General features: G+C 41.4%; 1 long non-coding RNA gene across 1 annotated transcript in view; it reads right to left on the reverse strand.

Annotated features, from left to right (window-relative positions):
* LOC142874277 (uncharacterized) overlaps window positions 1–25,854 on the reverse strand; it is a 33,120-nt gene extending 7,266 nt beyond the window's left edge. Inside the window, exon 1 of the long non-coding RNA XR_012922087.1 lies at window positions 25,582–25,854. This is a non-coding gene — a long non-coding RNA (uncharacterized LOC142874277). The remainder of the gene's footprint in view (window positions 1–25,581) is intronic.
* Window positions 25,855–26,096: the final 242 nt, after the last annotated feature.

Below are 26,096 nucleotides of genomic sequence, written 5' to 3' on the forward strand. Positions count from 1 at the left end.
TCCAGCCTGCCCTTCCTGACAGCCTGCCCTGTGGATTTCAGACATGCTCAGCCAGCCTCCACAATCTCATAAGCCAATTCCTTGCAATAAGCCTCTGGGTATGTATCTCTCACTGGTTCTGTTTCTCTGGTTGAACTCTGACTTGATACAATATATATGTCTTTGACTCACTTTTTTGCATTGCAATGTAGCAGGGGTCAGCAAACTTTTCACACAAAGGGACAGTCAGTATATATTCTAGGCTCTGTGGGCCACACGGTCTTTGTTACAACTATTCAACAATGTTGTTGTATGAAAGCAGTTATAGATAATATGTCAATGAATGAGTGTGGCTGGGTTTCAGTCAAGGTTTATTTATACAAAGAAGCAACCAGGATGGATTTGACTCACAGGCCATGATTTTGCTAACCCCTGCTATACAGTATGCCGTTGTGTGAATGAGCCACAGTTTATCTAATCTACTGTTGATGGATATTTTTCTACATTTTCCCCCAAAGCCACAAAATACAGCACCTAACATTCTTGTATTCATTCTTTGTGCACATGTGCAAGAATAAGTGGAATTGCTGGGTCATGGGGTATGTGAATCCTCATCATAACCAGATGGTGCCAGTTGCACACAAGGAAACTGTTTCAATTTACACTCCTATCAGTAGTGCATGAGAGTTCCAGTTTCTCCACATTTTCCATAACACTTGGAGAGTTGCCAGACTTGTGTTTATAGTCTGGTATCTGCAAAATTGCATCTCATTATAGTTTTAATTTACATTCCCCTGATGAATAATGATGAGAAGCATCTTTTTATATGCTTATTTTCCACACATATATCCTCTTTGATAAAGTGTCTCTTTAAATCTTTTGATCATTTAAAAAATTGGATTCTCTTATTATTGAGTTTTGTGAGTTCTTTATATATTATGGGTACAAGCCATTTGTTGGATATGTGATTTGCAAATATTTTCTTCCAGTCTGCACTGTGTCTTTTCATTTTCTGAAGTGTCTTTTGGAGAGCAGAAGTTTTTAATTTTTATAAAGCTAAATTTATCAGTTTGTTCTCTTATGAATCGTGTTTCTGGTGACATATCGAAGAAATCTTTGCTTAAATCTTTGCAAAGATTTTTTTCCTATGTTATCTTCTAAAAATTTTATAGTTTTAAGTCTTGTATTTAGGCTTATGGTGTATTTTTAGTTACTTTTTGTATATAATATAGGATATAGACCAAAATTAATTTTTTACAGATGGATGTTTAATTATTCCAGCATTATTTGTTGAAAAGACTATTTTTCTCTACTGTCTTTGCATCTTTGTCAGAAATCAAGTGACCATATATGTGTGGATCAATTTCAGGGGTCTCTCTTCTGTTTTTTTTGATCTATATGTTATCTTTTTGCCAATATCACTCTGTCTTGATTACTGTAGCTTTATACTGATTCTTCTAGTAAGGTAGCATGAGTCCCTAAAGGTGTCCCTCTTTTTCAAAACTGATTGACTATTCTAATTTATTTGCATTTTCATATCAATAGTAGAACTGGCTTGTTGATATTTTCCCCAAATACCCCACTGATATTTTGATTAGGATTGTGTTGAATCAATCTGGAATCAATCTGAAGATCAATCTGGAAAAACAACTGTCATTTTAACAATGCACATAGTATGTGTCTTTCCACGTATTTAGTTCTTTGTTTTTTTATCAGTGTTTTTATCAGTGTTTTCTAGTTTTTTAGCATACAGATCCTGCATATATTCTGTTAGATTCATACATACATATTCTCTCTTTTGGGTGAAATTTAAATGGTGCTTTAAAACTTGTTGCTTCTCAATTGTTCATTTGTAGAATTAATAGAAATACAATTGATTTTTGTATATTGACCTTGAATCCTGCAACCTTGCTAAATTCATTAGTTCTAGAAGTTTTTCCTTTGCCAATTTGTGTATTGCTTTGTGGTATTTTCTTATTGGTTTGCAAGAGTTCTGTATATATTCTATATATTCATTCCTTTGATGAATATTTGAGAGCTGCTGTGTTCCAGGTTCTATATTTGTATTCTAATATTTAGTCAACTTTTTTCATTGGAAAATTCTTCAGGAAGCAGTTATTCATTTCGATTATAGGAATACTTATAGAGTAATGTCCACTAATTTACTTAGTCAATAAATTTGTTGAGCATCTATTATGTGTCAGGTGCTAGTCTAGCTACTGGAGATACATACAGCAGAGAAAGAGAGGCAGACTGAGAGGGAGAGGGAAGGGGTTGGGGAGAGGGACAGGGACAGGGAACCACAAGGTCTTTGCCATTATGGAACTTACATTCTGGAGAGAGAGAGAGAGACAACAAATAAGTAAATAAATGAGCTAATTAAGCTCATTTGAGAAAACAAATCAAGGTTAATAGGACAGAGAAGACAGGAGAAAGGACAAAGAAAAGAGTGGCATTAGATAGGGTGACTGTGGAAGACCTCTTCTCGGAGGCAACATTTAAGCTGAGACCTGTGTCACAAGAGCCAGCTGAGGCAAGGGCACTCCAGGAAGAGTCAACAGCAAGTGCAAAGGCCCTGAGTGAGAATGACCTTGGCCTGAGTGTGGGGAGTGCACTGAGCAAGAGCCTGGAGGGGCAGAGAGAGGCTGGAGGTAGGTGTATATGCAGCGGTACCGTCTTACAGAGCCCTTCTCTGTGCTCCTGTCATTCCCCCTTTCTTTCCCTAGCCCCTGTAGAGCCTATATTACTTGCTTTTTTGTCCCACTAATCTCTAAGTTTCACAAAGGCAGCAGCCAGGCATTATTTCTCATTATATGCTGGTCCAAGACATTCATTCTGTGTTCAGTAAATGCTCAGTGTAAGGGAGAACACAACTCTGAGCAGTGACTTAGAGACTAAAAAGCACACATATATGATCTCCTTTGCTTCTCACCCCAATCCTGGGAGATGGGAAGGGCAGGTATTAGCATCGTATTTCACAGATGAGTAAACTAATGACCACAAAGAGTAAGTGACTTGTCCAATGAGGCACAGCTGGGAGTGATAGGACAGGACCTCATGATCCCAGGGGCCCTGCCTTTTTCTAGGTCAGGGTTTTGTCCTTTGCTATCCTATCTCATGCTACTTTGGGGGAACATGCCACAGTATATGCAGGTCAAGGTGATGCTCTCACTTCACCAGTAATCCACTTATGTGTCTTCTAACCACAAAGTATCACTAGACTATTATAATTTATTCAATTACTTTAAATTATAAAATGTATGATACATTCAGAAGAGTGTAACATTCTACAGTTTGAAAAATAATAAAGATCCATGTACACAATATCCTGGCTAAGAAGTAGGTCGTGACTACTGCTTTAGAAGCTTCCTGTGTATCCCTCCCTAATTACATCCTCTCCTTCCCACCTCAAAGTAAGCATTTTCCTTACTTTTGGGTTAATCAGTCCCCTGTTGTTCTTTACAGATTTCCTACTTATACAGTCATCCTGCAGTATCCACAGGGGACTGGTTCCAGGTCCCCCATGTATACCAAAGTCCAACGATGCTCAAGTCCCTGATATAAAATGGCACAGTATTTGCATATAACTTACCCACATCCTCCTGCATGCTTTAACTCATCTATAGGTTACTTCTAATATCTACTACAATGTGAATAATATATAAATAGTTGTTATACTATGTCTTTAAGTCTATATTATCATTATTATTATTATTATTTTTAGAGACAGGGTCTCACTCTGTCATCCAAGCTGGAATGCAGTGACATCATCCAAGCTCACTGTAACCTTGAACTCCTGGGCTTCAATGATCTTCATGGCTCAACCTCCCAAGTAGCTAGAATTATAGGCACATGCCACCACATCTGGCTAATTTTTAATTTTTTTTTATTTTTGTAGAGACAGGTTATGTTGCTCAGGCTGGTCTCCAACTCCTGGCCTCAAGCAATCCTCCTGCTTAGCCTCCCAAAATGTTGGGATTATAGGGGTGAGCCACCACACCCCACCTGTATTATTTTTTATTGTTGTATTGTTATTTTTTGTTGTATTTTCCAAATATTTTCTGTCTGTGGTTGGTTGAATCCACAAGTACAGAAGGCTGTGTATGTGTATCTAAACAAAATATGTTTGGTTTTAAAACACTGAATAGCAAGCACAGATTTAGTTGTGCAAGAAAGGGGTGATCTTCTCTCTAGTAAACAAAGACTCCTAGGAAAAGATAAGCTGAACAGAGTCCCCAAGCCAAGTATGCATTCAGATTCCCTGGGAGTGTATAAGAAACTTTTCTAAGGAATTCAGTGGGCAAGGTAATTAATAAATCACAAGAATGAAATGAGAGAAAAGGGCTGGCACAGTCCTGTAACCCACCCCTTCCTTGCTGGGAGATGCTTCAGCCAGATCTTCCAGTAGAGCAGACAATGGTATCTAAGAGCAGAAAGATACAGGAAGAGCCTACCTATAAAATCTTTTCATCCTGCTCTGCTTGGATTGGTCCCTGTAAATAAACATGAAATTTATGGATTAAAAAGCATAGCTGGCTGGAGGATGGGGGGCAGAGCAGTGAGTAAGCATTTCCTACCTGCATAATTAATGGGGTATAAAACTGAGAGGCTCCAAAACAGACACAGCTTCCTTTGAGAGCAATCGCATACGTGGTTCAAAACTCCTTCTGCTGACCTGACAACTAAAATGTGTCCTAATGCAGGAGAAAAGGACACTTTTTGGAAGATTATTGTTTGGGACTCTCCAGGAAAAGAATGTTCTGTGTGTGCCTGGTGCTTGCCTGCATCCTTTGAATCATTAGCAAAGCTTGGTGCTGAGTAAGATCTAGGATTCACACAGTCCCACTTGACAAATGGACATTTCATGTGATTTCAGTACAGATTGCCATAGTTGGGGGCGTCTGTAGAATGGCCCAGAGACTGACTGTCTAACAGGAGTGCAGCTAAGGAAGTGGTGTTCTCCACGAGATGCCTTCCAAGGTCACCGTGGATTCCCCATCTCTCAACAATAGGGGACACCACAATGAGCTACAACCTCACACCTGTTAGGATAGCTGCTATCAAAACACCCTGGGAAACAGCAAGTGTTGGCAAGGATGTGGAGCAATCAGAACCCTTGTGCACTGTTGGTGGGAATATAAAATGGTGCAGGTGCTGTGGAAAAACAGTGTGTCAGTTCCTCGAAAAATTAAAAATGGAATTATAATGTGATTCAGCAATCTCGCTTCTGGGCATATACTTAAAAGAGTTGAAATCTAGGTTGCAAAGAGATACTTGTATACCCATGTTCATAACAGAATTATTCACAATTGACAAAAGGTAGATGCAACCCAGTGTCCATCAATGGATGAATGGAGAAATAAAATGTGGTGAGAGAGAGAGAGAGAGGGAGAGAGAGAGTATAGAAAGAAATATTATTCAGCTTTAAAGAGGAGGGAAATTTGGACACATGCTACATCATGGATGAATTCTGAGGACACTATGCTAAATTAAATACTACAGTTACAAAAAGACAAATACTGTATGATTCCATTTATATGAGGTGCCTAAAGTAGACAAATTCATATAGACAGAAAGTAGAACGGTAGTTGCCAGGGGCTGGGGAAAGAGGGAAAGGGGAAGTTGTTTTTTTTAATGGGTATAGAGTTTCTGTTTTGAAAGACGAAAAAAGTTCTAGAGCTTGCACAACAATGTGAATGTGCTGGACACGTTCACACAAGATCTCATATATGTCTCTGTAAATGAACTGTACACTTCAAAATAGTTACAGTGGTAAATCTCATGTTTTGTGTATTTTATGAAAAATTTGGGAAAAAAAACGGGGCAAGGTGGGTGTCATCCCTGGGGGAGAGACAAGTATTCCTGCTGATCCAGGGAGCAGGGCATGGTGGGGGGTGGGGCAGGCAGAGGACAGAGGAGAGTCTAGACCAGTTTCACCCAGACATGCTGCTTTTAGTTACAAAGAAGGCAGAGGCAGCAAGCGTCATGGTGACAGCTCCTCTGTCACGTTGCTCTGTCTGGACTGGCTGTTCTGAACATCTGATGGCAAGCTGCCACCCAAGCTCCCCTTTGCCACACTTTCCCCTCTGTGCTCTCTTGGACCTCCTGTCTTCTGTATCTTACATCTTTTTTTCTTGGTATACTCCCTCCTTTGGGTGGGGCATGACTAGGAAATCAATTTCTTAAGACTCTCCATTCCAGAAAACGTCCTTGTTCCACCCTCATACACAAATGACAGTTTGGCTAAGTACAGAATTCCAGGGTGGAATCATTTTTCTTCAGAATTTTGGAAGAATGGTTCCATGTCTTCTTGACTCCAATGTTGCTTTTAAGAAGTCTAAATCTATTCTGATTACTGCTCCTCTGCGGGTGACTTCTCTTTTTCCTCCTCTGTGGATGCTTTTTGGATCTGAGTTGCCAGTGTTTGGGGAAACTTACTATGTGTGTTGGCGTGAGTCTATTCTCATGTTATGCTGTAAGTCCTTTGAGTCCCGCAACTCATCTCGCTCAGTTCTGGACATTTCTATTGAATTATTTCATCCTTTCTGTTTTTTCTCACCTGTCATCAGCAAAATCTTATCCTTTAAGTGTTGAAGTTCCTGGACTGCTCCTCTGGTTTCGTATCTTTTTCTCTCTTTCTCCCTTTGCTCCACTGTATAGGAGATTTTCTCAGCTTTATCTTCTAACTTCTCTTTTTTGGATTATTTTCATTTCTGCTATCATATATATATAATTTCCCAAAGCTCTTTTTGTTTTCTAAATTTTTCTTGATAATATGCTATTGTGATTTCATGCATGCAATATCTTCTAATCTCTCTGTGTATATTGATAGTTTATCATGGAGATACTGATGTTTTCTTCTCCCTGAGTAGCCTCAGTTTCTTCCTAGTTCTGTTTTTATTTGCTTGTTTAGATTTTTGGAGGCTTTTTCCTAAGTTGCCAAATAATCTTGATTGTCTGCTCGTGATGAAGAATAGGGGAATGAAAATGTGGACTGGAATCTGAGGGCTCAGGTGGCACTTCTTATCTCTGAGCACCCCTGTAGGGTGACTTGGGTGAGATTTGGGGGGCTTTTGATGCTAGTTCCTTAGAGCCATTCCTTTTGGCCAGATTCCCCCCTTCCTCCCAGAAGAGGCTCACAGTCTTCTGCCTACAGGGAGTGACTGGACACAGACATTCTGCAAGACCAGTGGGGGAAGAGGGCTCGAGGTTTCTGTTAAATATCCCCAACGCTTACAGTCACTTAATTTCCCTGTTATTGCATAGGTGGGTCCCATTCCCATTTTTAAAAAATTGTTTACTGATTGAATTTCAAATCTTTATTCAAAAAGCAATAAAACATGTAGATCCACTTTTGTAGAACTATAGGGATGTTTAGAAAAGAAAGAGGACTTCCTGCTCACACTGCTGTCTCGTGGCCCCTTTCCTGGATCCCTCTCTCAGGATTTATCCATAGGCTTAATGATCCAGTGTAAGGAGACTGCTGTAGCTAGAATATTTGATCCTCCAAACCTCATGTTAAAATTTGATCTCCAATGTTGGAGGTGGGGCCTAGTGAGAGGCCTTTGGGTCATGGGGGTGGATCCCTCATAAATGGCTCGGTGCTGTCCTCGTGGTGACAAGTGAGTTCTCACTCTGTGATCAGTTCCCACAAGACCTGGTTGTTTAAAAGAGCCTGGCGCCTCCGTCCCCTCTCTCTTGCCTTCTCTGTCACTGTGTGATCTCTGCACTTGCAGGCTCTCCTTCGCCTTCCACCGTGAGTGGAAGCAGCCTGAAGGCCTTGCCAGAAGCAGGTGCCAGTGCTGTGCTTCTTATACAGTCTGCAAAACTGTGAGCCAAATAAACCTCTTTTCTTTACAAAATTCCCAGCCTCAAAGATTCCTTTAGAGCAACACAATCGGACGAAGGCAGGGTCTCTTCTTTGACTGAGCTTTTCAGTTGTTTACTAAATATAGTGCATTTCTTAGGTTCTTAAAGCGTACTATGATGAGGTGAGATGCACCCAACCAATGCAATACTGGCGTGTCTTAGATTAACCAAGGCGGAGACTCACAGAATCATGTTTCCCCAACAGGAACTAGGAAACCTTCATATTTCCCAGAAGAATATTTTTGCCCTGTAACTCTGGGCTCTGGAACATGGCTTTCTGAGGAAGATATCTGAAAAATAACCAAACTATTAGACTCTATGCAGTCACTAAGCATGAAAATACCTTAGGTAACCACAGACCTCCAGTAACCACCTTTGGTAAATAGAATGGGAAATGAGGCTGGGCTTTTGTTCCTTGCTTTCATTCAAGACTCAGATGTTGGGCCTCAACCTACTGCCTTACAAATATCACTCCCACTTGAAAGATGAGAAGGCAGAGAAAGGCCGGGCACCGTGGCTCACGCCTGTAATCCTAGCACTCTGGGAGGCCAAGGCAGGAGGATCACTTGAGGTCAGGAGTTTGAGACCAGGCTGAGCAAGAGTGAGGCCCTGTCTCTACTAAAAATAGGAAAAATTAGCCGGGCATGGTGGCGTGTGCCTGTAGTCCCAGCTACTCAGCAGGCTGAGGCAGGAGGATTGTCTGAGCCCTGGAGTTCGAGGTTGCTGTGAGCTAGGCTGACCCCATGGCACTCTAGCCTGGGCAACAGGATGAAACTTTGTCTCAAAAAAAAAAAAAAAAAAAAAAGAAAGAAAGAAAGAAAGAAAAAGAAAAAGAAAAGAAAAAAAGAAGGCAGAGAAAGAAAAAAAAGCATTCTAGATAGGAAGAAGTTGTCAAGCAATTTGGCTTAGTTGGAAGAAAGGCAGGAAAGTTGGAGGGTCTGAAGTGGGGAATGGAAGTGGGGTTGCAGGCTGGGGTGGAGGGTTGGGGCAGGGACTGGTGGAGATGAGTGAAACCACCCAGCCCAGCACATGAATAACCAGCTGGCAAAAAGGCAGGATGAAACCCCAACTGGGTAATTTAGGGGATGGATGAGAGCCGAAGGAACCAGGTAAGGAGCCCTAGATGATTATAATAAAAATAGCAACCAAATTATCCATGCTCATTAGTAAGCCAGGTGCTTCCATACATTATCTCCAATCTTTATCCCAACGTCCTGAAGGTACCATTGTTCCTGCACTACAAGTGCAAAAGCAGAGGGTCCCAGAGTCCCAGGGTGGCAAGGTCTGTCTGCCTCTGGAGTCCACCAGCCTGCCTCCAAACTCATGCTGAGTTCACTCACTCATTCGGCCAACCAGCCTGCTAGCACCTACTAACTATTAAGCTGTATGCTGAAAACAAAACAATACTTGTCACTAAGTGGCAGGGAACCCTAACTACATTCTTCTAAAGTCCATTTATTTTCTCCAAATTTTGTTTATAAGACTGCTAAAGCCACTCCAGTTCACGAAAGCTACTTTTGAATGTGAGCCTCTCTTAAGTGGGTCGATGGAGGCTGAGCCTCTCTGACTTAAACATCAGTTCACAAGAGAGGTATGGGTTGCTCTCCTCAGACAATTAAGCCTGTCACCCAAACCAGTCAAGAACAGGCATAAACATCTAACTAATGTAAGGTGTGAAATGCTCCAGGGCTCCAAAGGGGTTCTTAGTGCTCTTAGCTGCTATTTAGATTCATAACCACCTGTCACCAACAGGGGCAAATGCCAGGAAGGAATCTTGCCCCTTCTAAAGGCAGCCATGCCGTATGGCAGGGTATGGACAGACATAACATTTCACCCAGGTCCTGGCCCACAGGGACACATTCAGATAACTTTTTTTTATTTTTTTGAGACAGGGTCTTGCTCTATTGCCCCAGGTAAAATGCAGTGGTGTCATCCTAGCTCACAGAACCTCAAACTCCTGGGCTCAAGCGATCCTCCTGCCTCAGCCTCCCAAGTAGCTGGGACTACAGGTGTGTGCCACCATGCCCAGCTAATCTTTCTATTGTTAGTAGAGATGGGTTCTTGCCCTTGCTCAGGCTGGTCTTGAACTCCTGATCTCAAGCAATCCTCCCACCTCGGCCTCCCAAAGTGCTGGGATTACAGGTGTGAGCCGCCGACCTCGCCTCAAATAACCTTTAAAATTATAAAAAGCATTTATTAATTGGTATGTAATCTTTTGGAGTTCAGATTCTAAAGATTATTTTTCATTCCAATGCCTCTTTGAGGACCAAATGTAAAGAAAGGGGGCTCAAATAGAGGTGTCAGCATGGGATTTTCCTCCCTCCTTTCAATTCCTTCTTTCCTAGCCTAATCCGCCTACTCACCCTCACCAAGAGCTAAGCGACAAACTCTTTGTTAGCATAAGGCATGAAAAGTATGCTCTAGGAGGTGGCTGGTATTCGTAGAAGTCCCTGGACCAGCAGCTTCAGCACCACCTGGGCGTTTAATAGAAATGTAGACTCACAGGCCCCCACCCAGACCTACCGACTCGGAGTCTGTGTTTTAACAGAACCTCCAGGTGAAGGTGACAGGCACTGGTGTAGAAATATCATAGGATCCTCCTACGTGACTCCTAAAGAGTCCAACTTTGGGCCTCTAGGATGGGGCCAGCCAGGTTCATGGAGAGGGATAGACAAAAAGCAAAGGCGACGATGATGATGACGACAGAAAGAAAGTAGCATTAAGATGAGAGAGGGGGGTGTCCTAACACCTACTCTGGGTGCACACTGGGCAGGTGGACAGAGTGACACCTTGGGAGAGATGAGTGTTACCGTCACCTGGACTCCAGGTACAGCTGTCATCTTGTTTCTGGTAATGGACTGACACCTCTCATCCTTCCCAGGATTGTCTACATAACCAAGGGGTTACAGGTGGCTCTGAAACTTTGAGGGGAAATGTTCTTTTTAAAGCTAAACCACTTCTGCAAATGGGACACATAAAGAACACATTTAGAAATATTTTTTTTTATCAGAGACTCATTTTTTTCCAAAAAAAAATAAGTAGGGGATGTTCATTCTTGATTTACTTCCCTTGTGAATTCCAGACTCGCACCACCACTGCCTTCTCCACACCTCCCCTCGGCATCTCATGGTACAACAAACATAGCCTGAGCAACCTGCTCCCTCAAGAGTCTCTTGGCATGTTGTCTCTGTAAACAGCATCACCATCCGCCTGATTGCTCAAGACAGAAGTCTGGGAGTCCCTTTCCATTCCTTGATTCTCCCCTTCCACCACCAACCCCCACATCTATTCCAGCAGCAAATCCTGCCAATCCCACCTCCAACGTATCTATTTAAGCCACTGCCTTCTCTGTATTCCCACCATCACCACCTCACTCTTGGCCACCATGATCTCTTTCCTGGACTCCTGCAGTAGCCCCCTAATTGACCTACCTTCTTCCATTCCTGCCCGACCTCCACCCATTCTCCTCTGAGAGGTAATTATAAACCTCTTAAGCATGAAGCCATAGCCCTTCCCCATGTCAACCCTCCCCAATGCATTGAGGGAAACATTCAAATCTGTACCAGGATCCTTCTTGAAGCCTCCTTCTCAACTCCCCTATTCTCTCTACACCCCCACTGGATAAAGTTCATCCACACTGGTCCCTTCCTTGAATTGCCAAGCAGGCATTTGCATGTGCTATCAGCACTTCCTGCAATCTTTCCCCCTCACTCTTTCCAGGGTCAACTCCTTTTTATCTTTATGTTTGAATGTCACCTCCTAAGAGAGGCTCCATTTCGATCGTTCTGACTAAAGTAGGCTTTCTCTGTAATCCCCTTGCTGACGCCCGTTTCCATCAGGGCATTTATTACAAATCAAAAGAATTTTTGTTTTATTTTTCTATTTCTTTTGAGTTGTCTTCGCATCAGTATGCACTCCACAGAGGCATGGGGTTATCTGTCTTGAGTTATCTGTCTTGCCACCATTTGCCCTGGACTCTGTGTCGTGCCTGGCAAAAGTAGTAGTTCAGTACATATACGGTGAGTAAATGAAAGCTGAAATTACAGAGGTTCACTCTGTATGTTCCAGCATTGAATTGGGATTTCTTAAAATCTTAGCATTCTTGGTGGATACATTTATTTCTATGTAGAGAATTTCTGATTCTGTCTGCTACTAGATTCTAAGTAATTTCTAATTATGAGAATTCTATGGGATCACTGATTTCCTTGTGACCAAGTATTGCCTACTGATAATTTTTCCATGTATGTTAGACTAGGTGTTGGTTCAAATGAATCACACTGGGGAATTTGTTCTGAATTCCTGAACTATCAAAAAGTCAAACTATCAAAAAGTCACATGACTCTTTCCCCATCACTTGTACAATTGCACTGTCGAAGATTTAATCCTTGTAGGTGTTTTAGCTCTTGATTTAACAAACAATGAGCATTTGTTAACAACTGAATTATCTACAGCCTGCTTTCTGAAATGTAAAATCGAAGTATTGCAGCTACGATATCATAGATTTGCTTTGCTTCTGGGATCCAATCTGTCCATGCAAATTAGTACGAATCTGCTCTCTGAAAGAGTTGAGGCTGGACTCAATAAAACAGGCTACAAGGCCGGGCGCGGTGGCTCACGCCTGTAATCCTAGCACTCTGGGAGGCCGAGGTGGGCGGATTGCTCAAGGTCAGGAGTTCAAAACCAGCCTGAGCGAGACCCCGTCTCTACCATAAAAATAGAAAGAAATTAATTGGCCAACTAATATATATAATATATATATATATAAAAAAAAACAGGCTACAGACAAATAAGCATTTTTCACAAAATTTGAAATTTAAAGCCACTGCACTGGTGTAGCATATTATCAGGCACCTACTGTTCATGTCATTGCTAAGCATCAGGTCGTGTTTACCATTCTTTTTTTTTTTTTTTTTGAGACAGAGTCTCATTCTGTTGCCCAGGCTAGAGTGCCGTAGCGTCAGCCTAGCTCACAGCAACCTCAAACTCCTGGGCTCAAGTGATCCTCCTGCCTCAGCCTCCTGAGTAGCTGGGACTACCTACAGGCATGCACCACCATGCTGGGCTAATTTTTTCTATATATTTTTTAGTCATCCAACTAATTTCTTTCTATTTTTAGTAGAGACGGGGTTTCACTCTTGCTCAGGCTAGTCTCAAACTTCTGAGCTCAAAGGATCCGCCTGTCTCTGCCTCCCAGGGTGCTAGGATTATAGGCATGAGCCACCGCACCTGGCTGACCATTCTTTAATTTATTCTGCTGTGATTCTCTTCTTGTTCATCTGTTTCATTTTGATAAACCTTCAGTGTCCTCAGAGCTCTGATCTCAGCCCCCTCCTTAAGCCATCTGGCCACACTCTTTCATGGCTTCCATCCACACCTGGATGCAGGGAGAACCCAAATCTCCTTCTTCTGCCTGGGACTCTCTCCTCAGAGCCACCAGAGGCTATTCCCAAAGCCTTTTGAGTAAGTCCTTTTGAATGTGCTGCCAGCAACTCAGATTCAACACTTACAAAATCAAATTCGCTAACAACTCCTGACCTTCAAAGAAAATTCCTGCTCTTCTTCCCATGAAAGGTCCCATCACTCACCCTGATCCAGAAAGCTGAGTGTCACCTGAGACTCATCCATCTTGTTTCCTCCCACACTCTATCATGCTCCAAATGCTTTCAGTTTTATTTGCTAAATATTTCTTGGACCTGTCTCCACCATGCTATATCCTTTTCTTTGGTTCAGCCCCTCATAGAATAAAAAGAGTAAATATTTTTTCTGTTCTAAGCAATTTGTATAAATTTTCATTTAATCCTGCACAGTTGCTCTCATCAGTTATTATTATAAACCCCGTTTTCAGATGAGGACATTGGGGCACAGAAGAGCTGAGTAACTTGTCCGAGCTACTAACCAACACTCTTTAAATTCACTCTTTAAATTCTACATGTGTAACCACTAGGCTAGGTGGCTTCCATAATCTGTAGCCTGGAATATTCCAGCAGTCTCCCCACTCTTTTTGCTGCCTCTTATTTCTTCTTCTAAAACCTTCCATTCAGCTACTCAAAAGATTGCTCAGTAATGCAGATTGGATTAAATGTGTTCAAGCCATTCAATGATTCCTCACCTCCTGTAAGACAAAGTCCACACTTACTGGCACAACCTGCATTGCCCTTCAGAATTTTGCCCCAGCTGAGCTGTCCAACCCCTATGTCCTGGACTTGAGTCATATTCCAAATCTGAGAGTTGATTTTTCTCTTTGTAATGTATTCCCCAGCTGGGTCCTCAACCCCTCATCACCTTGGTGAACACCAAACTAGTCTTCAGTATTCAAATATCACCTCTTCCTCGTTTTCTTCTCTGAAAAATAAGGTGTTTCTTCTTTGGCTTCCCATATCACCTGTACTATATAAATAGCTATTGTCTCATTGTAACATAATTCTTTGTTATTATCCATGTCTCTAACCTGGACCGTGAGGTTCTTGTGGGTGTAGAGAATGCTGCAGACAATTTTACACCCTAGACATTCTTGGTGTACTGTTTAGTTCCTGACTCATCGTAGGGTGCTCATCGAACACATTGTTTATGGGTTAAGAACTAGGAACTGAGGGTATGGAAAGTGATAGCTTAAACAGTAGACTAGAATCTTCCAGTGAATTTTACAAACATAATTTCTAGAAATTTCCAGTCTTTGAATTTAAGCCTCCATCTAGTACAGACGTCACCAATTTGTGATGCCTTTACTTAAAATTTTCTGGTTTTACAATGGCATGAAAGCAATATGCATTCTGTACACTCCTCAAATAACGATGGGATTGTGTCTGGATAATTCATCATAATTTGAAAATATCCTGAATTGTGCCCATTTTCAACTTATGGCATTTTCAATTTATAATGGATTTACTGAGCTATAACCCCGTCATGAATCAAAGAACATCTGTACGTGATTCTCTTCTACAAAATTCACTCATTCTATAGACCTTTCTTGAGTGCCTGTTATGAATCAGTACCATGCTGAGATGTGGGAAACACAAAGAACAAGGCATAGCATCCATTTCTAATAAAAGCAAGTTTGTTTAGGGGTTAGTCTAAGTGTGGGGGACTCCAATAAGAATAGGCAGTACCCATGCATTGTGACAGGAACCATGGAATGGGAGGACCCATGGATTATGTTGCGGGGTGAGAGGAAGTCTTGGAGGTGTTGGTGCCTCCAAGTGCAGGAGGGCAAGGCACCTATAGTTCCAGAAAGCAAGGAAACCACTGACTTTTCCAAACTCTGACATAACTTGATTTTGCCAAATAGGTAAGCAAGAGACAGAAGATGAAGGGCTTTGTTTGTCATGCTAAGAACCTTTGGGTTCATCCTAAAAGTTGTGGCTAGTTGTCAAGGGTTTTGGACAAGGCACTAACATAACTGATATGTCCTTAAAAATCACCCTGGCATTGGGAAGCAGAGACAAGACAGTTGTTCAGTAATCTAGGTCAGAGACACCAAATTCTGGCTAATGATCTCTGCAGTGGAGAATGAGAATTGTGGGATGTGAGATAAATTAGTAGTGTAGAATCCACACAGCCTAGTGACTGATTGAACACAGGAAGTGGGACAAACAGAAGGAAGAGTTAAGTATGGCTCCCAGACTGGTGGGACGACAGAGCCATTCATAGAGATATGGAATACGAGAGGAGGACCAAAGGGGTGGAGAGGAATTGAGTTCTTATTTGGAAATGACTGAGATTGCAGTGCTAGTGTGCTAGTGGAGATAATCCATAGAATCTATTTAAAATTCATAGGGGGGGAAATGAGAGTTCTGAGTTAAAGTATGAGAAATTATCAACATATGAATGTTAAATGAAAGAGAAAGGGGGAAAGACTAAGGATGGACCCCCGAGCAATAGCCATGCAAGACATAAGAGGAAATGCTGGTGAAGTGTCAGGTACCCATCTTCACGGAGAAAGAGTCATGAAGTCATAATGCTCCTAGATACATGGACATTGTGTCAAAGAATTTGTGGTCACACTTCACACCAGCCAATTAGCCTGCAGGGGCTACGCTAAGGCCACTGAAAGCAGAGTCTCCTATATGTGAGCCACATGCTTATCATTAAACCAATGGCTTCCCAGTAGCCATAAGCAGGCTATGTCTTTAATGAGTGGAGAACATAATTTTATTATTAAATCACTGATATAAGGTCAGGGAAATTAAATGTAGTTGAGAGATAGCACGAACATCGATATGAATAGCAATCATTTTCCCTCATAGCAAACTATTCTTAAATATTTTCCCAAATGTGCTAGTATTTATATATTTGATTTCATCTAACCTCAGGCATGTGTCATATTCAGATTTTCATTTTTGGGGGAACACTGCTCTACCCCATGAGACTCATTAATAATGCACAAGTCCAAGCACTTCAATTGTATTGAAGTTCATTATGTTTCTTAAAAGAGAGAGAGTGAGCACACAAGCCAGAGAATTGAAGCCTTTTCTCAAGACTTATTTTGCAGCCTTCTACAGCAATTCTTTGGTCCTTGTGGATGGGAATGTTTATCTACGTATTTATGTAATATGCAGTCCCACAGGGTCTAAGCACCTGGAAAATCTAATTAGCCTGGTCTTGATTGACTGTATGCAGGATAATGCCACAGTCCTCAGTCTGCTCTTCATCTCCTACAGCGTGCTCACTGATATGAAAATGAAGGCAGTAAGAGTTTCCATGAGGAGCTGCCAAATGAGCTCCTTGTGGTATCTTGTCTGTGCAGAGCAATTGCCCATAAATAAGGAGGTCTCCCCACCAATCAGGGGCTGAGAAGAAGGCTGCACCCAAGGAGAAATCACAACAGCAGGTTTTATGACTATAACCTAGTTACACCATTAGTGGCAGAGCATTTTTCGGCCCTTGCTGGGGACAGCCTGCCAGCAAACTGCATTGCATAGTTAGGAACCACAGTGGAAACATCAGGAAGAAGAAATGTAAGATCTATTTTGCTTTGTTTTATTATTCTTTGGCAAAATATTGCTGCCACATTTGGCCCTGACCTTGAAACTTGACAAAATCTATCCTATAGAAATGGTCTAAAGTACTGTTTGTAGGACTGGGGAGAACTTGATTGGGATGTTGATTGGTGAACCCGAGCAGGGGTAGATTTACCATGAACTGATGAAGCTTAAGCTTTCCGGCCCCTCACTAGCATGATCCCTTCAAAGGCCCTGTACTCCTAATGCTGTGTTATCCGTTGGCATTCTGTGTCCTAAGGAGGACCCACAAGAGTTGCATCAACTTTAGGTCCCTTCAAATCTTGATTGGCTCCTGGGCTTAAGCCAAAAGTAGTCTTGTAGCATAGCCCAATCATTGTTCCATAAGATCTATTTGGATCTATTCTCCTTCATTCATTGAATGATCTAACCACCCACCCTACTCTAAGTTTTAGATGGGATTGTCTGCTCATCTAGAGGTTACATTTCCCAGGCTCTTTAGAAGCTAGGTGGGGCATGTGACTAAGACATATTTGTTGGTAGGATGTGAGTAGAGGTACTATGCACAACTGCTGTGGTTTCCTTTTTCTAAAGGTGTGCACTACCCTTTTCTCTTTCCCCCTCTTATTTTGGCTGACAAAAGGATAGCCACCTTGGACCCAGAGAGAAACCATGTTAATTATAGCAGGTAATTGTAAACCACTTACCTCTGGACTGCTGCTTGGGAAGGATATAAGCTCAAGTTTATTTAAGCCTCTGTACTTTTGAGGTCTTTTGCTCAGCCTGGAACTGGGTCAGGATTTGCTTCAGAGGCAATGTGGCGTGGACAGAGTGGGCAGGATAAGCCTGAGTCAAAGCCTTTGATGGATATTGAAGAGTCATAAGCCAGAGAGGCAGATGCTCAAGTGGCCAGGAATGGAATCATGATAAAGAGAGGATTCTGAGTCAGGGAACTGATGGACACAGGATGAGGTGGGGGAAGGAGAGGCAGGACCGGGAACATTGCTTCTTGGTGCCCATGGCTTGACACTGGGGTTTGAGTGTGTTGAGCTGTGTCATGGCAAAGAGTCTATGAAGGGAGCTATGTAAGCCATCAGACTTTATATGTCTTGACCTATAGCCCAGCCTTAGCTGATGGAACCAAGGCCCAGTAGCTGATCTTAAGCTATCACCAACAGGCCACCCAGTAGTTCTGGACTATTCTTCTCACCAGGGTGTTCTTCTCTTAATAGGACTGACTATCCTACTGGCATCTTTTCTCATATGAAGTTTGAATGAGAAAGAGAAGTGAGCAGTTGGCACTAGAGCCAGAAGCCAAGAGACACTAAGAAAAATGACAGCAAGAAAACAGTAAGACAAACCCACCAGGCAAAAGAATTAGAGACAAGAGTCAGGATAGGAAGTAGTTCCCTTTGCTCTTGGGTGCCCAGGACTTTGGATGCAGGGTTAGAGCTACTGCTATGCCCTACACTTCCTTAGCTCTTTATGAGATTCTCTGGTTTTGCAGCTTCCGAAGAGATATCTTCCCTTGCATAACCTTCCATTAAACCCCTTTCACTGAGATAAACCAGGCTGAATTGCAGATACAAAGCTAAGATAGCCTGAAAAACCTGCATTGTATCTCCTCTAAATTTTCTATTTCTTTCTCAATCTGGATTCATTATCTTCATGACAGTGCTATCAATTAAAGGGAAATAAAAGGGAAGCCAGAGCTATTTTTGGGTCATGTAGGTCTGATGTTGAAGTTGGACACGTCAGGAAAGTGATGGAGTGTGTCCTTCTTTGCATATAATTTGTCTAGATGAACCTCATAGCAGAATGACGCTATGTCATTGTTCATGTTCGCAGCAGATACAAATTTAGACTAGTTTACGTGTATTTAGTCTCACTGCTGGAAGAGCTGTTAGAACATTACATGCTATTCTGGTGCCCTCCTGTGAATGCTTGCTATGTCGGAGGGAGGGAAAGAGGTTTTACATCATGTTCTGAAGACGTTTACTTTAAGGAGCTATTTTTCTGGAAAGGAAAGATGATAGCCTCAATAATACCTGGCAGGAATCTATAGAGCTCACAGTCATTTTTACCTTATCTGATTTGTCCTCACGACTCCTTGGAGAGAAAAATGAATGAGCAGAAGAAGCATTCTTTCAATTTTAGAAAATGAGGCTCCTAGCATTTCCACCTGATCTCTCACTTTTCTCTGAGGCCCATCCTTGTCTCCAGATCAATGAGCCTCTTTGACACCCCTGTTTGTGCATTGCGACTACATGCCTTTGCATGCCATCTCTGAGTGAGGAAATCCATTTCTCTGTCAGCCGAGACAGCTTAAATTCCAGGGTCTCTTTGAGTTGGGGTGGCCAGAAGCTCTTTCTCTTGCTATTAGATAGTACTGCTGTGTACCATTTATTGCCTGGGAAGACATCTACAGAGATAACTCGCTCCTAGCCAGGTGTTAAGCACATAGAACACGGATCAGCAAGCTATGGCCTGTAGGCCAGCTCTAACCTGCGGCCTATTTTTGTAAGTGAATACAAAATTCATTTGGATGAATTAATATTTGTTGGAATATTGCTACACCTGTTTGTTTACATCTATGACTACTTTCATGCTCCAGCAGCAGATTTGGATACTTGTTTGCATATCTTAATTACATACTTCCTGGTCTTTTAAACAAGTTTGCTGATCCCTGACAGAGAAGAAAGGGATCACACCCAATCTAGCATCGGACACTGAGGACATTCTGGAAATTCTTATCGAAGGAAGGACGGAAGAATGGAAGGAAGCAAGGAAAGAAAGGAGGAAAGAAGAAAAAAGAGAAGGAAGGAAGGAGGCACAGGGAGATAAGGTGAATTGCCCCCGAATCATGTTGTGTATAATGGAATATAAATAAGAACAGGATTTGAATCAGAATACACTCAAGATAGGCTATTTCAGGTAAGGAGACAGGTGGATGGAGGTGTTGGAGGGATTGGGATAACAGGGGTTGTTCTACTTGACTATTGCTGGATCATAAACTACACCCAAACTTAATGACTTAAAACAACCATTTTATTGTATCTCATGATTTTGTGGGCTAGACATTTGGATAGGGCTTCTTTGGGCAACCCTTCTGTTCCATGTAGTATCAATGGGGACCACTTGATGGCATTCAGCTAGCAGATGGACTGGTTCTAAAGGTCCAATTCAGCCTTCCTTTGGGCCTGGTGCCTTGGTGGGAGAGTCCCTAAGGCTGGGCTCAGCTGCAGTTGTCCAGCTTCAGGGTGGTCAAGTTCCTTACATGGAGGCTCAGGGCTCCAGGAGTGTTTCAGCATATAGGTAAAAGCTGCACCATTTTTTTATGATCCAACTACAGAAATGACATAATGACACTTCACCCTTAATCTATTGGTTGAAGTAGTCATGAGCCTGCTCAGATTCAAGGGGAGGGAACATAGACTCCACCTCTCAGAGAGAAGGCATTAAAGAATTTGTGGTCATGCTTCACACCAGCTAAGGAGAAAGAGGATGAAATAGTTGGGGGCAGGTAACCAACATTTAGGGAAGGTTTTTCATGGTTATTTCACCACAGCCTTATGAGAAAGGTATCAGTATCCCCACCTTACAGCTTAAAGATGTATTTAAGATGAAATGATTTATAATTAAATTATATAAAGTGACTGAGCCAATGAGTTATGGAGTTGTGATTTCAACCCAGGTCTGTCTAACTCCAACTCTGGAGCCTTTCCCATTATACCGTGATGCTTGTCATAAAGAAATAAAGAAGAGTCAACCAGAGCAGACAGCATGATAATGGGGTTAAAGGGAAAGGCCATGGTCTTTGCCTTCTTGCTCTTGGGAAATAGTTATCAGTGGCAGCAGGACCCTGAGTGTCCTTCTGGGTAGACAGAATGCCCTGGCATAGCAACGGTTCCTGAAACTCTGGTCTGACAGCTGCCAGGTCTATCTTTTCTCCAATTTACAGTCAGCTACACCAGGCAATGTATGCCCTGGGTCACCACACCTTTGACCACTGAAAAGGGTGACACTGGGGGAACAGTTCCACCATCTCCTGTGCAGTAAACAGGTGACTCTCACATCTCTGCCTTCAGACCCCGTCTCTCACATGGGCAAGCTCTAAGCCTCACCTTCAAACTCCCTGTAGGCCCCCTCTACTTTGATGTTCCCCAGCTCAGGCTCAACATGTCAAGACACATGTCATTTTCCAAGGTGTCATTTTTCAAGCTTCTGCTCTTCCTCCCCTCCTGGGTTCCCAGGCCCAAGAATCCTCACTGATTGCTCCTTTGCCTCCTCCTATGGTGCAGGACAGTGCAGCATGGTAGCTTATCACATGGGCTCTGGTACTGCACTGCCTGGGTTTGAGTCCCTGTTGGTCTTTTCTTAGTTATTTGATTTCAGGCAAGTTATTTCATTTCACTGAGCCTCAGTTTTCTAAATTGTGAGATGGCAGCAAAACCAGTACCTCCTCAGAGCACTTTTAGGAGAATTGAGTTAATGTATTGAAGTATTTAGAATAGCACTTGGTACACACTAGGCACTTAAATGTTAGCTATTATTATGTTCAATTCATCTCCAAAATTCATCTCCAAGTTCTAGTAATTTTTCTTTTATTCAGGGTCTTTTTTGTTACCACCATCACTATCTTAGCTCGGGTCCTGATGGCCTATCCCCATGTAACTGTAATTTTCAAAACAGAAAAGATCTGTGCCCTCACTTCTTCTATACCAATCCATGCTGCATGTAGCTAGCTAGAAAATACTCACCATTTATTGATCTCCTATGTACTGGGCACTACACCAAGTATTTTAGAGATATAATCTATAACCTCTGCAACACCTCATTCAGCTAATGTGACTATTACTCCTTCCCAAGACAGATGAGGACACTGGCCTCAGAGAAGCAACTTGTCCAAGGTCATGCAGCTAGTAAGTGCCAGAGACAAGATAAGAAACTTGGTGATCTTCTTTTATTATACCATACTTCATTCTTCTATGACATTGGATTTCAATATTTAATATATCATCTCCCTGCTTAGAAATTTAAGTAAACAAATAAACAAGAAAATGAATCAATGACTTCAGGGAAAAAGAGCTAGAAACCTTCAAAAGTTTTCTATTACATATAGGATTTCTTTCAACCTAATATTTAAACACATGAAAATTTAGCACCAAATTAATTTTCTAATAAAATCTTTGGTATTTCTCAGCCCAAACCCTCTATTATAGTCAGGCTAATGTACTGAACACTCCACCATGGACCACAGCCCATTCCCACCTCTAAGACTTTGTGACATTCACCCAGCTGGAATGCCCTTCCCCACTGCTGCATATCCAACTAGCCAAGTTATACTCAGATCACAGCTCAAATGTCACTTCCTCCATGCCTAAAATACCAGATGCTGGTGAGGATGTGGACAAGAGGGAACTCTCATGCACTGTTGGTAGGAATGTAAATTAGTATAGCCATTATGGAAAACAGTATAGAGATTTCTCAAAAAACTAAAAATAGAATTACCATATGATCCAGTAATCCTACTACCAGGTATTTATTCAAGGGAAATGAAAGCAGTATACCAAAGGGTCACACACATCCATGTTTATTGCAGCACTATTCACAATAGCAAAGATATGGAATCGACCTAAGTATCTGTCAGTGGATGAATAAATAAAGTGTGGTATATTTACATAATAGTATAGTATTTGACCATAAAAAAAGAATGAAATCATGCGATTGGCAGCAACATGGATGGAAATGGAGGACATTATGTTAAGTGAAATAAGGCAGACACAGAAACAAATATCTCATGTACTCATTCATATGTGAGAACCACAAAAAAAATTGATCTCATGTGGGTAGAGTTATCACAGGCTAGGAAGGATGTAAGTGTGTGGGTGGGTGGGAGATGAAGAGAGGTTGGTTAATGAGTACAAACATAGATTTAGATAGAAGAAGTAAGTTCTAATGTTTGATAGCAGAGTAGGGTGACATAGTTGACAACAATGTATTATACATTTCAAAATAGCTAGAAGCAAGGACTTACCACTTCTCAATGAATAGAAATGAAAAATACTTGTGATGATGGATATCCTAAATACCCTGACTTGATCATTATACATTCTACGTACATAACAAAATACCAAATGTATCCCACAAATATATGAAAATATTATGTGACAATAGAAAAACAAACAAACAAACAAAAGAACTATGAGAGGGTCTTGGATTTCATAGTGATTTCACTCTACTGACAAGCTAACAATTTAGCCAATCATAGTTTCATGAATGCTGGTAGAAAACATGAAACTCCTGGGTCAGAGACAAAGGACGGTTTTTAGCTCACAGCAATAATACCATAGCAGCCAGAGAATCCACATTTTTGTGCCCATTCCCCAAGTTCTGATGCCCACAGGTTAATGTGGAGAGGACCAAGTGACACCAGCACACACAGTAAGCTGCTTTAGAGGAGAGGAACACAGAGCTTAGGGAACCCGAATCTTTTATAATGGACAGTAACCATGCCCCCCTTTTACTATCTCTAATATCTAATGCTATGGGCAACCTATGCTTTGCTTCCTAGAAAGACATTATTTCTGTCTCCCAACATGTTCACTACACAAAGATCCTTGAAAAGCTAGCCCAGAACAAAGGCAGTCAGTGCCTCTGCCCACAGATGTGCAGAAACATGAGAGTCCCCTGCGGAATGGTCTCTCGACACTGATGAACACTGATGCTACATTGATATTGTCTTTTTCCAAGTTTCTAAGACAGTATTTCTCTAGCTTGAGTGTTGTGCAAAGCTCTTCTGAAAAAACAAATTCTCATAGATCCCCTAGGGTTCATTTAAGCAGTTCTACTGTAACATTATTTAAATGCAAGCTAGCCTAGGTATATTCTTGTACTCATAGCCCTTACACAGTAGAAAAAAGGGCAATAAGAGTATAAGTTAAATACAAACTAAAACAAATAAAAAGAAATCAATTTAATATTTACAATAATAGGTTATTGTTATAGAAATTATTATTTGGCTGAAATTAAATTATTAATGAGGGGCTCAGTACTAAAAAGAAAAGTTCATATCTACCTTTATCCTGCTTTTGTTTTATGATTTCAATATTATCTATGTGAAGAATGTCTGTTTACAAAGTATTTTGTACAAAACAGTATTAATAACAATAAAGTTTTGCTTACTAATTCAAGGTTATTATATTTTATATTTAACCAAAATTAAAAAGCAATTTTAATGTTGCCTTGCTTTTTAAACTCTTGAAAAATTATATTCACTTAAATTTTGTTAGTTTGAATTATCAAATCTATACTAAATGTGTTTTCTGATTTACTTATTGGTGGCATCAGTATAGGAAAATACTATCTGGGGTTTTTTTTCCCTTTGCAGATGTCAAAACCAAATTTTTGGTTTTATTAAAGCGTTAATGATAAGAATGTTGACAGAATCTTACACATGTTAGAAAGAGAATTTTAAAAACAATTGGATTTTTTTTTTATTTCAGCATATTATGGGGGTACAGATTTTAAGGTTTCAATAAATGCCCATTTCCCCTTCCTCCCCCCAAACAATTGGATCTTAAGTCAAGTTTTCTTTACATCACAGTTACTTTGACTTTAACCTAGGATATTTAAACTCCTGCAAAACCTTTGTTCAAGAAGGGAAGTCACATGTCTTTTGGTGCTTCCTGGGCTCTGACACCTCATTCACGATTCACATTCACTGGCAGCGGTCACAGCAGCGTGTTCCTGCAAATTCCTGTTATTTTCGTGATGGCAAATCTGACTCAGTTTATTAAGTAACATGAGAGACTAAACTATGACTCTAGAAAAAGGTGTTGCAATGGCAAATTATCACCAGACAGGACTTTGATATGAGGACAGTGACAGACACAGCACCATTACTGGCAGCTTTTTTTTTTCCAGCATATTATGGGGGTATAAACGTTAAGGTTACATACATTGCCCTTGCCTCCTCTCCCCTTCGAGTCAGAGCTTCAGGCGTGTCCATCCCCCAGATGGTGGCATGACAGTCATTATGTATGTAAATACCCATCCCCTCCTCCCCCCCACCTGCCCTACACCCGATAAATGTTTCTTTTTTTTTTTGTTAACAGTTTGGTTACATTTTATATCTCTGCCTCTCCCTAGCAAGGGTTAGAGGTATGCCCTTCCCCTCCACAATGTTCACCACATCCCTCAGATGTGGGGCTATCCCCCCAACCCCCGAAACCCTGGTGAACACCACCACCCTTTGAGCACCATAGTATTAATCAGTCAGTGCCAATTTGATGGCAAGTATATTTGGAACTGGCAACTTGACATTAGGACATATACATCCAACAGTGCCCAGACACTAAAAGTCAATAGAATGCAAGATCTCTAACTTGAGGAAATTTGCTTAGCAATGATGGATGCAAGAATGCCATAATATGCAGAATATATACAATGTATTATGTATTAATTATTATGTATTAATAATATATGTATTATTAATCATATATGCATTATATATGTAATAACATATGCATTATATATGTAATAATATATTTATTAATTAATATGTATTAATTATTATGTATTAATAATATGTATTATTACATATATACAATGTATTATGCCGGTTATAAAAACCTTTTTGCCAGTAGTATTTGCTGCTTGGTCTTCACATATTTTCATTTCCTTCCTAACTATTTCCCACCTCCACATTTTGTTGTTTTTCTGCTTCTTGGAGCTGACCTCTAACTCTTAAGCTTCACACAACAAACACACTGACCTTTTTCTCTTCTCTCTCCGTCACTTCCTGCGGTTTCCGCAGCAGCAGCTCTCGGCCTAATGCAGTCCTCTTCCTCACCAGTGGGGGCTCCCTTGGCATCTCCCCAGGAAGCTCCGCAGCAGGAGCTGTTTTCCTCAGCTCCAGAGGAACGCGGGCACAAAGACATCAAGGCAGTTGCTTAAGGTCACTCCTCAGGCCGGGGATCCAGGCCAGCCCTCTCACCTCCTGTGGTAGGCAGGTCCCCGAAGTTGTTGCTACGCATCGTGAGCACCAGTCCCTGAAAGAAGATAGTGCCAGTGTGGTGCGTCACAGTCCCTTCTACTTACGTTTGTTGTTGTTCATTGAAACGTGGGTGGCTTTCAAACACTTTGTGTTACAATTGCAAACATAGCATAGAATTTACCAGGTTAACCATCTCGAAGCACGCAGTTCACCGGCATTAAGTACACTGACATTGTCGGGCAGCCCTCGCCGCCACCCGTCTCCAGAACTCTTCCGTCGTGGAAAGCCGAAAC

This window comes from Microcebus murinus, chromosome 12 (assembly GCF_040939455.1).
Source record: "Microcebus murinus isolate Inina chromosome 12, M.murinus_Inina_mat1.0, whole genome shotgun sequence".
Lineage (NCBI taxonomy): Eukaryota > Metazoa > Chordata > Mammalia > Primates > Cheirogaleidae > Microcebus > Microcebus murinus.